General features: G+C 33.6%; 1 pseudogene; it reads left to right on the top strand.

Annotated features, from left to right (window-relative positions):
* Window positions 1–245: 245 nt before the first annotated feature.
* Window positions 246–14,209, top strand: LOC141696357 (zinc protease PQQL-like; annotated as a pseudogene).
* Window positions 14,210–14,635: the final 426 nt, after the last annotated feature.

Genomic DNA, 14,635 nt, shown 5'->3' on the forward strand with positions numbered 1-14,635 from the left:
CTCAGTGAATTTCTTCTTGTACTCTCCTACAGTCATTCTTTCTTGCTTCAATTCAAAGAACTTCAATCCCATTTGAGTCTGCATATACCTCAGGAAATACTTGTCTAAGAAAATCTTCTTGAATCTACCCCAAGTGATAAATTCCTCTCCTTATAAAGCACAGGCTGACTCCCACCAATAGTTCGCTTCGTTTTTCAGGAAATAAGACACATAGTTGACAGTGTCTTGAGTTCCACAGAACTCCGATGGTTTCACAGGTGGTTGTTGTTGTAGTTGTTGCTGAAGGAGTTGTTATTGTTGAGCAAGGGTAACAGATTGTTGGTGAAGTATTTGTATGAGTTGAGCCAAGTTGGGTGGTGGATCTTCATGATCTCCGGTATTGGTGTTGCGAGCTCTACAAGGAGGCATGGTTCTGAATATAGACAAGAAAGGTTTATTCACAGTTCAATATTTTCAAACATAGGTTATAACAAAGGTAAATATCAAGTAATAAGGTCTCATTCAAGGAATATTTTAGTGAAAGATTTGACATGATCAAGTTCTAAAGGAATCAACAGAATTTAAACAAGAAGTTCTATTTAAGAAAGTATATAGCATGGTAATGAGATGACAATATTATAAAGATAATCAAGGTGCGAATTTAACATTAGTTCGAATGAAAAGTGTGAATAAAGTACGAACAGGAAATAAAGTACAAATAAAGTCTTCCCGAAACAATCCGGGTACAAGGTACAAATGGAAATGAAAGTACCAATCAATAATGATGCTGGAAATAAGTGGACTATATGATAGTCTAAGAGGATGATGGTGGGGGAACAGGGGCACGGAGCCGGCTAATCACTCGGCGGAGCTCATTGGAAATGGCGGTAAGAGTGATCTGACTCTCTCTCTCTCACAATGTGGAATCATCAATGATAATCGGTCCTCATCCATCTGGATGATCTCCTCAAGCCTAGGTATCAGTCGGGGTCGGTCAGCCTCATCGTTCGAGTTCTCGCGGTACAACTGGTCCACCCTACGTCGAAGATTCACGTTCTCGCCCTCTAATCGATCAACCATCAATACCATATGCTCGTAAAGAGGGAATGACATAGTAGAAGGGGATCCGGGAGTCACTGAGAATGATGCATGTCAAACAGTTATATATATACGCGGTTTTAAATAAAAGGGTTAGAAAACCTATAGATTCTAACGTCCCAAAACCCAAATGATCTAAGTTCATCCGATTCTTTAAATTCCTATCTTATCTTCATTTATCCTATGTTGTTCAGTGACTCAAACCTGTGGCTCTGATACCACCCTGTGACGAACCCACACTACTAGCTAGCAGAAATATACATAATAATAATTAAATATTAAAGTACTACAAAAGATAGAATATTAAGGCTACAACCCTTATCCACAATCCCCGAATATACAGGAATGAGTTTGAAAAACATCTAACATATTCATTATTACAAATAAAAATATCTTAAGTCAAATTACTACTAAATTTTAAACCCAAAGTTTACAACCCTTAGGGAAGTACTAGTTCCCTACCTGCTCCAATATCTGATGGTAGGCATACCCCGAGTCCCCAGAAGTCTTACGCGCGGTTTGCTTGAAACGAACCATCTTCGGGTTTCACTGAAGGGATAACATCAATAATAATATCAATGAGAAAAATGCTCATCAAGTGAATAACAGTATATAACAATGCATCATAACCGTGATAAAACGATAACATAAGATAAATCAGCAATATGAAATCTCAAATAGAAGATCAAGTTATAATGAGTGAACGGAATTGGAAATCACACAACGCTATGACCAATGAGGGGTGATCAGCCCACATCAAAGCTCCGAACCACATAACAAGTGATTCACAACCTTTGAGGATCCTCGGCACACATTAGCCATATAAAAGCGATCACTACAAGAAAAAGTTAAATAGACATCACACATTAGACATCGGTTGCGGATGCCACTGATGTTAAAAGAGGTAATAACATCACCCCGTGTTTTTCTGATGTCTTTGTTATTTGAAGAAATCGATTATTTAACAACCAATGTCTAAAGTTCTCTAAAATAAATCAGCGTGGGCCACTTCAATTTGTTTCCCCCCTTAGTGAAATTTTACAAAACTTTCCCTCGTTTGATTGCCAATTATTCCCCCTGTCCAGAGAAACTAAAAACAAAAAAGAAGAAGTAAATCTCTCATAAATCTCTCTCTCGTCTCTCAACCCCCACTGAATCTCTCTCTCTCTCTCTCTCTCTCTCTCTCTTTCTCACTCGTCTCTCACCACTACAACCTTCGCTACTCTAATGGCCATCACCACCAGCTCTGTTGTTTTAGTAACCACTATTTCCACCAGGTCCGATGGGTTCACCATCACAATCACCTTCACCGGTCTGCTAACAATCTCTTGGTGTCTCCTTTACATGGATACTATTATGGTCTTCTCTGGTTTAACAATTATGTTTTTTAAAATCAAAACCCTAATTTCTTAAATTGGGGATTTTTAAAATCGAAACCCTAATTTTTTAAATTGGGGTTTTTAATTTTAATACTCTTTGTTGGTTATAAGGAATATGGTTTGGGTAATAATTAACATGTTATTTTCGTTTACTTGGATTTATCTTTCATTTATTAATTTTTTAATTTTGTTTTTCTATATGATACAACTATTATTTGAGGTAATCGTTGGTTTATATTTAAGGTACTGTGATTGTAGATGAAATCTTGGGTATAATCAAGGGAGTTGCAGTAACAAGTGTTTACTTGTTTGTTATAGTTCCTGCATACACAGTTTATTTGGGTTGTTTTTTTTATAATTGGACAAGTTTATATGGCAGCTCGGTGTTGGAAGAGGAGGAAGAGCGCGGAGTTGCGCACATTGTCGAGCATCTTGCTTTCAGTGCGACTAACAAGTACACAAATCATGATATTATAAAGTTTCTTGAAAGTGTTGGTGCAGAATTTGGGGCTTGTCAAATTGCAGTGACATCTTCTGATGAAACTCTTTATGAACTGTTTGTTCCGGTTGACAAGCCTGAAGTTATACCTCAGGCTATATCTATACTGGCTGAATTCAGTTCAGAGGTAATAATGACGTTTTGGTTTTTTATATAATTTGAGATTTTATCATATATCTTTATAGGTACAACCTTATGCCTAGTACATATTCGGGTATCATCAGATGATTTGGAGAAAGAAAGAGGAGCAGTTCTGGAAGAGTATAGAGGTACTAGAAATGCTAATGGAAGGATGCAGGAGGCACATTGGGCGCTCATGATGGAAGGTTCAAAGGTCTAGTTGTTGGCACTTGTAATTCCAAATATTTTTAGCTATTATCTAGAACTTGTCGAATATTCTCTTAGCTTAATTAGAAAACAGATCCTGATCGACATTCTCAGTAATCCTGATTGTTTAGTATGTCGGTTTAAGCTTATATGTATGTGATCCTCATTGTATTATACAAGTTCGTTCTGTGCTCCTTTGTATTTGTGAATGAACCTTATATGTGCATTTGTATTGGCATGCTCACTATTAGCCTAAGAATTGAAAGTAAGGTGATCAATTCTTTTTATCGTAGTACTTTTAATATGAGTTTGGTGTTTCCTGTTTGAATTAGGGTACAGTTGTAATTTATTTTGAGCATGATTTTGGGAACAATACATCTATATCTATATGAATACATCATATATGCTCATCAATGGTTGCAGTATGCCGAGCGTTAACCCATTCGACTGGAAAAGGTGATTCGAACTGTGTCTCCTGGGACTGTGAAACAGTTCTACAGGAAATGTCATCTGAAAAATATGGTTGTTGTAGCAATTGGAGATTTCGCTGATACACAGGTCTAGATTTCAAATCTGGCTATTTATCGCATACTTTGATATTTCATAACAGACGTGTATTTAATATATATGTTCTCACCAGAGTGAAAAAACTCCAGTTGGTCAAATTAAACCTGGAAAGAATCTGTGTGTGTATTTGGAATGAATTGTGTTGAATCTAATCATGTCAGCTAGCTTAATAATACAGTATATTCCTTTGAAACACGGCGACTAATAATGTTGAGTTTTATTTTTTAATTATCTAATTCTCTCTTCCCTCGCTCGTCATAATCAATATAACAGATTATTGTTGAGCTTATAAAGATGTATTTCGGGAATAAAATTTCAGCATCTGATCCTCCTCCTATACCACACTTTCTGGTTCCATCACACGAAGAGCCACGATATTCATATTGGTTAGAATCTAAAGCTGTCGGGGTTAGTTTGTTGTGCATCTTTTTTAACTACACTTCTTTTTAACCATGTATTTTCATGTTGGATGATCCTTTCCATGCAATAAGTCAGACAGTTCCTATCTTTAATTGGCCTTGAATAGTCTGCAGTGATGGCAAGCTGTAAGATGCCTGTGGTGGAGCTGAGGACTGTAAGGGATTACAGGGAATTACTTATAGAGTGCATGTTCTTTCATGCCTTGAACCAAAGTTTCTTTAAGATATCTCGCAAGAAGGATCTACCATATTTTCATGCTCAGCTTCCGCTGATGTCCTTGTTCGACCAAGTAAGGCCTATATAATGACTTCGTCTTGCAAAGAGAAAGGAATTATAGAGGCCTTGGAATCAATGCTTACTGAGGTGTGCATTTTTATAAAATTGTTAAGTCTTTCTTATATTTCTTCTACAGATTTCTTATCTTTTAGGTTGCAAGGGTTCAGCTACATGGGTTTTCTGAGCGTGAAATAACTATTGCTCGGGCGTTGTTATTGTCAGAAATCGAATCTGCCTATTTGGAGCGGGATCAGATGCAGTCAACCAGCTTGCGAGATGAGTATTTGCAAGTATATTACTTCTCTGCCTTTGTCTAATGTTTTCTTTGTTGTTGTCAAGTTTGACCTTCCTACTCAACCTTTCCTTTTCCAGCATTTTCTTCATGATGAACCTGTCATTGCTGTCATGTATGAAGCGCAGTTGCAGAAAACTATATTACCCCGTGAGTACATATTGATGTTTAATGTTTTCTTCTATATATCCACAATTATTCCCTATAATTTCACTCTAGTTTAGTGTGAAAAACTAATTCTACACGTTTTGGCCAATTCGACTTGGATAAATATATCAGCTCATGAAGTAGTCCTATGCTCTGCACTACTGATGTGATAATATTTTACCAGTTGCAAACTTTAAATAATTAAATTGTTGCCCAGCTCTCCTATATTATCCTTTCAATTTTATGTCATATATCTACTCACTCCAAATTATAAAAAATGGACGGGATATAAATGAACAGAGTTCAATAAATATGCAGTGCTTAATAGTTGCTTCTCTCTGTGAGAAATGTAAATTCTTAAGTTTGATTTTTATTGTGTTTGGTCGCATCATATATGTTCTTTTCGTTGTAGCTGAGTAATAGGTGGTATGGTCTAAATTTTCTCTGATATGATTTCACCCAAACAATATTTCTAGAATTAGTTGAACAACAGTTTTACTAGCTATCCTTCTTATTTTATTGCCTTGGTTTTTTGTCCAGCATCAAAGCTTCTTGTGTACTTTCTAATACCATCTTATTTCCTAGCTCTCTGATGTTGTGGATTCCATGGAGGTCAATATACAAAATGAAGAGTCCGTAACTACACGTACTTACTCTTATCTACATATTTATACTCTAATAAGCTAGAACAATGAGAGAGCACTAGTTTTAATAGTTTCATCTTGGGGAACTATATCATCGAAAGAAAAAGTGAGAGTACAGTTTTTTAAATCAGCTCTTAAATTTGCAGAAGAAATACTGGGCCATGCTAAAGACCGCACAAAAGATCAGTGTCATGGATATATTGTTCTCTATCTTAGAGTTTGCTGCATCTTATAATTCATATACTAATCTCAAATCGCGAATGCACCACATTTCTGCTGAGAGGTATAAACTATAAAGAACTTCCGCACACTGATATATGTTTTCTCTGTCCCTGCTTTGACTTTGGGTATACTCCATAAAAACCTTGAGCATCGTACTTCACTGTTTTATAGGCCACCTTTAAATCTTTTTCACCAAGAATTAGATGGAACATGCATCTATTTAGACGTGTTGCAGAAGTCAACTGGTGGAAAAAACTCTAAAACACAGCGGGAACTTGGATCCAGTCTTCGTGAGAATGTAGATGCTTCACCAAAATATATAAATGATGAATTGATGGGCATAGCAGAAAACAAACTAGTATCTTTTCAATGTAAGATGCAGTTTATTTTGATGATGATAAAGGACCAGACTATGTATTTAAGCATGTATTCAAATCTATTATTTCTTTAGTTTACTTGAGTGCAAGTTCCGTATATTTGATATATATTAGTTACAAAAGCAATTGTACATCACTTTTAAAGAACAAAAACTGATGTCAAAAAAAGTTAATGTACATGCTTTTAGATAAAAAAACTGATGTCAAAGACTGCAATGTTCAAGTATAAATTGAAAATAGGCATCACTTTGTTTGGGATAAAACTGATATTTATGTGACAATATAGACATCACTTTTAAAGAAGAAAAACTGATGTCAAAAAAGGTAATGTACATCGCTTTTAGATGAATAATTGATGTCAAAGACTGACATGTTCAAGTCTAAATTAAACATAGACAACACTTTGTTTGGGATAAAATGATGTCTATTTGTCGATATAGACATCACCTTTCACTAAAGAAATTGATGTTTAATATCTGATTTTACATCACCTAAATGAAAATACTCGATGTCTATATGGAAAAAAACATAGCTCGTCATATGTTTAATCTGTTGTAATAGGTGTAATTTATTTATTAAATTATTTATTTCTAACATTTTTTGTAAAAAAAACAATGCATGGACATCATTTTTTTTTCAGAAACGATGTCTAAGCAAGTAAAGACATCGGGTTATGACCAATGTCTAGAATAGACATCATCGACATCAAGATCGGTTGCCAAACAACATAGACATCGGCTAAAAACCGATGTCTATGGACTTTTTCTTGTAGTGCATCAGGCTCCCTGCTACTGAGGTTTTAACGGTGACTGGCGCCTCAGTATTATCAAAACATACCATCCAATTCCTTTTAATTTAAAAAGGGTTCTTGATCAAGGACAAGATAACAAGGGTTGGTATTGTCAAAGTTCAAATGAAGGAAATGATAGTAGTGTTTTGGTTTCCAAAGGAAATGATTCTAGGTTTTGAGGGTATTAGGATTCACATGATTTATTAAGGAACTATTGTAGGGTTCACATGGATATTAGGTAATATGTGAGGAAAAGGAATCAATTCAAGTATGAAAAAGATTAATTAGATTCAAGACTTAATCATTGGGTGATGTAAGGGACTAATTAATCTTATTGAAACTGTAGTCATGCATTCACATGGTTTTTAACCACAAGCAACAAATTTATAGAGGTAAGTTGAGAGTTCACTTTCCTGGATTATGATTACTGAGTACTTGAATTGAATCGTCTATGGGCTCCTATCCTGGCCTTCTACTTGAACCTATGATAAATAGTATCCTCATTATAATTCTTGCTACTACCCTTTTGCGTATACTATAAATATGCATATACACATATACACACACATATATATACACTAAATTCTACTAATTACAAAGAATATATGAAAAATATAAACCACATAACACATAGCAAGAAATGACATGGCAATTTATTACTTAGTTAATAGTACACATTTTGATTCTATTTACGGCCTTAGTCAGTTAGACATTTAATCACATACATACAATTATCATGACCAATACTCCTAATCCTCCTTAACAGACTTTAACTTAACCTAAATTCAGTAAGGCACACTTATGCCTCATTACAAATGACTCACAAATGCAATGCACACTATTTGACTTATCAAATGCACACCTTGGCACCAATGGTGTACCTTGGCGAAAATATGAAGTTCTACCTTGGGCCTTTGCTATATTTTGACTCCTATGACTTCTTATGAATTTAAGCTAACTTTAGCAATTGGTTTGACATCAAGGCCTCACTTAAAATACACACAAATGTAACGCACCTGTCTAAAGCTTCCAAAGGAAACTCTAATGGTGACTATCGGGTATTTTGGTGGAAATAAGATATCTCCACCTTGGGCCTTCACTCCAAACAAACTCTCAAAGGTTATTAAGACTCTAAACTGACTCTCAAAGTTGGAATGACTCAAAGGCCTCACTCAGGCCTCCCTAGGCCTCAAGTGGAAGTTGACACAAAACTGCCTTCCCTGATTTCCAAACTTCCTTGATTTTACCAACTTAAAACTCACCTATTTAGTTCAATTATAGGTTTTAATGACTTGTTAAGCTTTCTAAGACTTCATTACATCTATGTAGACCAAGGTCCCATGAAGGACTAACCTATGACATGCTGATAATCAACCAAAAGACAAGTTTACCCAAATCTGCCCTATATTGAGTTGTTCTCAGGTTTGTGTGTGTGTGCCTAACCAAATACAAGCTTTTATGCAATCTAAAGCTACTGGACTCAAGTATGAACCAATTCCAAACTCCCTTGAGCTCAGGCCTACCAAGTCCTTGCTAAAACTCACCTAAAATGACCTAAACTTCTAGTTCAAAAATCTGCCCAACTAAGATCAATGCGACTCCTTCCACCTTAACTCCTTTCATTACACCAAAACCAAATAACAATCGACAACAGACCAAGGCAAGCCCTAACCTACACTAATACCTACTGACTAACAATATTTAAGTCTCATTTGCAATTTTATTTAGCATGAAGATCTCTTATAAAAACAAGTGAGGTAACACATCACAAAACAAGCCATCACTTAGCATTTTAAGCAAGAATTCGAAGTATGCATGCATGGTAACTTCATGACAGCTACTGACCTTAAGCTCATTTCATTATATATAACTTAAACTAGCATTTTATAACCAAAAACCACAACATGTATCTCATACAAGTCAAACACCAAATCATAAAATCAACAAGTATAGTTTTTACTTAAAAAATCACTTGTAAATCAACATGCAAGTACTATATCCAACATGCAAGTGCTAAAATCACCATGCAAGTACTAAACTTAAGGTATCTTGATGGAAAAATAGCATGCAAGGGTTTAATCATAACAAAACAACATTTATAAGGAGTAAGACTTTAAAAAATCAATATGCATGGTCATTTTTCATAAAAACTTCCCAAAATCGACACTTTACATTCGGCTCCTAAGAAATCATTGCCAAATGTTTATGAACAATGAGTATGACTTGGTAAAATAGAAGTGTAACACCTCCCCAAGATCATATCTTGTTCATTCTATAAGCCACCATGGTTGCAACCTTAAGTTTATAAGAACCAAGGTCTCAACCTCGGCTTCTTCAACATGCAAGCATAAAACTTACCTCAAAATGATGCTACTCCACTAAATGATGAAGTTATTGGCTTGAATAACTTGAAAAGTGAAAGAAGATGAAGAAAAACGATGAAAATGGTAAGAATGAGGGTGTGGATGGGCTTCGGCCAAGAGGGAGTAAATAGAGGAGACGAGAGGGTGTTTGAGTGGGTGTGTTGATGAAAATAATGGCACTCACTTGGTTTTTGTCTCTTTAATTTGACTATAAAGGTAATGGAATGAGGAATGTACAATATTGTCCTTCGTACTAATAGTGACAAAAATGCATGCAAGGTTAAAGAGGTAATCTTGCATGTTAGTGGGGTTGGAATGGAAAATACTAGCCTTTGACTCTCTTATAAGCTTAGATGCATGCAAGGGTATACTAGCAATTTAATAATTAATAAAAGTATGATTAAAAAGAATGAATTTGAGTAAATAAAATATAGCTTCATAAATCACAAAATTAATACCATAAATACTATGAAATTTTAGAAGTTTTATAAAGCTAATTTCAAAAATTTTGAACAATAATATATTTTAAAAGAATTTTTCTAAGGTAAATACTCTAATAAAAAAACCATAATAAATATTCTAAGCCACATAAGAAAATGCAAATAATTTGATTCTAAGACGAATAATAATCTATCGCTTAATCGCAACTACAACAACTCAAATATTATTTACTCGCGTAACAGAATTAGCTTGCATACGCTAAATTATATGCTCAAATAACCTAGCAATATTCAGAATGCCATACAATGATGAATATATACGAACACATTGTATTCACACAAAAATTTTATAGCACAATAGAGATTATCATATTACATTCATATCAAATATTTACAGGCATTATATTTGTACTAAGTTATGAATTGTAATCCTAAGTTATATGATACAAATAGTTTCACACATCTTGTTTTTTTGTATTTCATTTATAGTAAATACATGCATAAAAGTTAATTCTTGTATTCCGTCCATTCTTCTACAAGTAATTCTAGCTTACCAAAATTATCACAACAGAACATAGATGAAGATCAAAATAAGTTATCCGTATCTAGTAGCGAAGTAGCAGACCTATTGATGAAGACTTACCAAAGACTCTGCACCCTCAAAAATGAGAATATGTAAAGGCTCTCAAGTTCATTTGTAAATTCTAAAAATAATTTGGTTTTGTATAAACTTTGATTGATCGAATAACTTTTCATCTAGTAAATGGTACAAATTCCTTAATATTTTATTTTTATTACAATTATATGTGTATTTATGCTCCTTGACCTTGACTAGTTAATATTTGTGGTTTTTCTAGGACACACAATAAAAGATGAGTTGTCGAATTTTGATTGACTTCTACTCATTACTGATAATGAACCATCTGTATGCACACAAAACTCCACCAATAACAAGTATCCACCTAATAAAAATAAGCATTAAAGTAATTGTCTAATGTGTGTAGACATTTCACACACACTATTTTTGCACTAGTTTGAATTATATGTTCAATTGTTTTTGTAGTGATTCAGTAATTGTTTGAATTTACAAAAAATGATAATATGATATAGATTGGGGGTAATATAAATATAAGAAATAAGGAAAATAAGATATAGAGATGTGCCTATGACTACCTCCATCATAAATAAGAAAAAGAAGATATACCGACGTGCCTAGGGGTACTTGATCATAAACATGAGAAATGAAAAGGGAAGATAAGAAGAAAGATAAACAAACAGAAGAATTTTACTAAACAATTCTGTAACGCCCTCAAATTCGGGGTCAGAAGATTTGGTCGTCATGTCGAAACCTAAATATAAAACAGCATGTTTAATCAATAAACAAATGCCAGCAACTACTCATCAATTAAATATATCATCTCGACCCCAAATAAAACCAAGATATTTTATGTTATAGTGTTAAAAACCAGAATTTCCAAATTCCATAAATAATTGTTTTTTCTTTTAAATATCTTTTCAATAATTTCCAAATTCATAACTAAATCCACCATTATAACTTTGAAAATAAGTATATTAGGCTCAATTATAAGATAACACAAGAATAATATATATACAATCAACTTTATATAATAGAACTTACTGGAACCCTCGACCAACCATCTTTATAAAAGCTTCTTTTTAATATATATATATATATATATATATATGCTTAAGCAATAATTTGAATCTCAAGGATCAGAACTTGTAAAAAGTGTTTACGGGAATATAGTAAATAATAATTTGAAATAGTGATAACAGACTTAATTATAAACTTTATGTTAACTTTGTTCAAAACTCCAATCATAATATTAATATTTATTTTGATGTCAATGTCAACTTACATATCAATACAAATTTTGATACTAACAACATCCCATACTGAAGTGAACAAGCTAGGTATGATATCAATTTCGAAATTGTCCAATCCGTGCAATGTGGATATTCTACCAGGGCAAATGAGCCAAAGATGATATGCATATATATCAATTCTGAGTTTTTGCCAAACCAAAATACAACAAGGGACCTCTAGAAGTCTGAATCTGGTTGCATCCCAAATATGCCATGATTTCACTCTTTGAATAACAATATTGTTCCAGAGAATTTTATCCTCTTTACTGAGATCAAACGTTGGAAAATTGAAATTATTAATCCAGTTCTGTAACCCCGGGTCAATATGGTGACTTTTGGAGTTGGGGACTGGCAATACCCATGAACCTGAGTTAATACCAATTTTTGATATTAACAAAAAATTAAATATCAATATCACTTTTTGATATAAACTACGCAACAACAATTTATGATAAATATAATACATAGTTCATATTGGATCGCCGCCACGACCTCTTACGCATTTATCCAATCTTAAAACTTTTTATTGAAAGGAGCCATAATAATTGACACCCTTACTAATTCTATTCCCCCATTCATTTATCTATTCTGAATTTAGAATATAGAACATTTTTATAATTTAGAATCTGGACATATGTACAAACATTTTATTTATTATGAATAAAATAAGAATAAATCAATTAATAATAATATTAATTTATTATTCAATATCTTTATATAAATTGAAAAGCTCAAAATAATTTTAAAATATTATTTAGTTTATTTACATATAGTCCAACAAGGCTCCGATTTACATCACTCTGATAATGATGTAATGGTCCTTAGACTTGAAATAGTTATATTTTTATACGAGAATTAATGTACTTTGATTACATTAAAATTTACCTTTCACTAGGCCATAAGTGGGCTACTGCAATATTTTTTCAAAAGCGTTACAAGCATTTCATTGCGTTAACTCAAAAATCTGAGGTCTATTGTAACACCATGAAATTGGTGTTATAATAGTCGTTAACCTAGTGTTACATGAATGTGACAGTATTACACACATGTAAGAATAGTATGTGGTGTTACAATAGGTATTATTATAATTTTTAAAAATTAAAGTAAATATATTATCATAAATTTACATTGAAAATTCTATTCTAGATCAATCATTACTATAAAATATTATATTTAATATTATATATATTTTTAAAATTTTAACATTTAATTTAAAAAATAAATAATAATATATATAAATAATAAAAAAACATTTTCTGCTTATATAAATAAATAATCACTTAATTTTTGAATAAAAAATAAAATGAAGTTGTAGTTCCGAAGGTGAAAATGTTTGGGTGGTAGTTTTCCCCAATTGAAAATTGACCGTAAAAAACACACAAATACAAACAGCTACACGTCTCTCTTTCTCTCTCGACCCACACATCTCTCTTTCGCTCTCTACGGGCACATCTCTCTTTCTCTCTCTACCCACTCTCTTCTTCGATTCAAACATGGATTCAAGTATGGATTAGGTACTTGAATACATAAACACACACACTTTCTTTGGATTCAGTTACTAACACATCAATTTTCTCTTACAGGTAATTAGGGTTATTCGATTTGGGGCTTCTTCGATTAAGTGGTAATACATCTTGTATTTTCATTTTTTACTCTTGCATTTAGTTGTATATCTTGTATAAACTGTTTTAGTAATAGTTTATATCTTCTATTTCACCGGACTGGAGTTTTCGAGGGGATTAAAGTGTTTCAGGGGTTTAAAGCTTTCATCAAGGTAAAAATATTTCACTAGGTTTATGCTTTTATATGTTTATATGTTTATGTGTTAATTTTTGTTTTTTTGCATTTGTTCGATTGGGTTTATTGTGTGAATGTAATTTTGTATCTGGCTTGCTTGCTTTCTTCTATTGGAAATAATCTAAACTCTATATGGTTTATTTGTTTATTTTGCATTGGTGTCTGGAAAACGTATTTGTCTGTGTTTTGAATAAGTCCCAGTTTGTTTACTATTTTGTAGGAGTAGTTGAGTAAGTGTAGGTGGTGGAGTACTGATAGGAGTTGTTCCTGTTTTATAGGAGTAGTAGTTCTTTTTTCATTATATGTATGCATCGAGTCTGTAGTAATAACTTAACTTTTATTATTATCAAAGTTCAACAGCAAGTTTATCTCTGCAAATACTCGTGTGTATTGTTCAGATATCTGGGAATAGTGTGTGCATAATGTGTGTGTTTATACTGTTAAACTTCATTTGCTATCAGAGCTCTCGAGCGTTGTATGCCAAAGTGTATGCCAAGACCAGTTATGACGGAGGGAGATAAAACCAAAGATGGGACGGTGGCGTTGAGCTATCCAATGTTGAGCAAGAGTAACTACACAGCGTGGTCTCTTAAAATGAAGGTGAATATGCAAGCACACGATATATGGAAGGCAGTGGAGCTTTCAGATCCAAAGGTTACAGCTAAGGAAAAGAAAGATAGGTTGGCTTTGGCAGCCATCTATTAATCCGTTCCGGAGGACATCTTATTGTCAGTGGCTGTTAAGAATACGATGAAAGAAACATGGGATGCCATCAAAACGATGTGCCCAGGTTCCAACCGCGTAAGATAGGCCAAGGTGCAGATCTTAAAGTCAGAGTTTGAGGTGCTTAGCATGAAGGAGACAGAAACTATCAGTGAGTTCTGTATGACGTTAAACGACCTTCTAACCAAAATACGAGCGTTGGGTGAAATTGTTAAAAAAGGTTATGTGGTGAAGAAGCTGTTACGGGCTGTACCTTCTAGATTTCTGCAAATAACCTCTGCAACGGAGCAATTTGGAAAGTTTAATGAGATGTCAATAGAGGAAGGCCGTGGGATCATTGAAAGCACATGAGGAAAAAACTCGTGGCCAAACAGAGAAGCTTGGAAATCAATTACTCTTGACTGAGGT

Source organism: Apium graveolens, chromosome 11, assembly GCF_009905375.1.
Source record: "Apium graveolens cultivar Ventura chromosome 11, ASM990537v1, whole genome shotgun sequence".
In the NCBI taxonomy this organism is placed as follows: Eukaryota; Viridiplantae; Streptophyta; class Magnoliopsida; order Apiales; family Apiaceae; genus Apium; species Apium graveolens.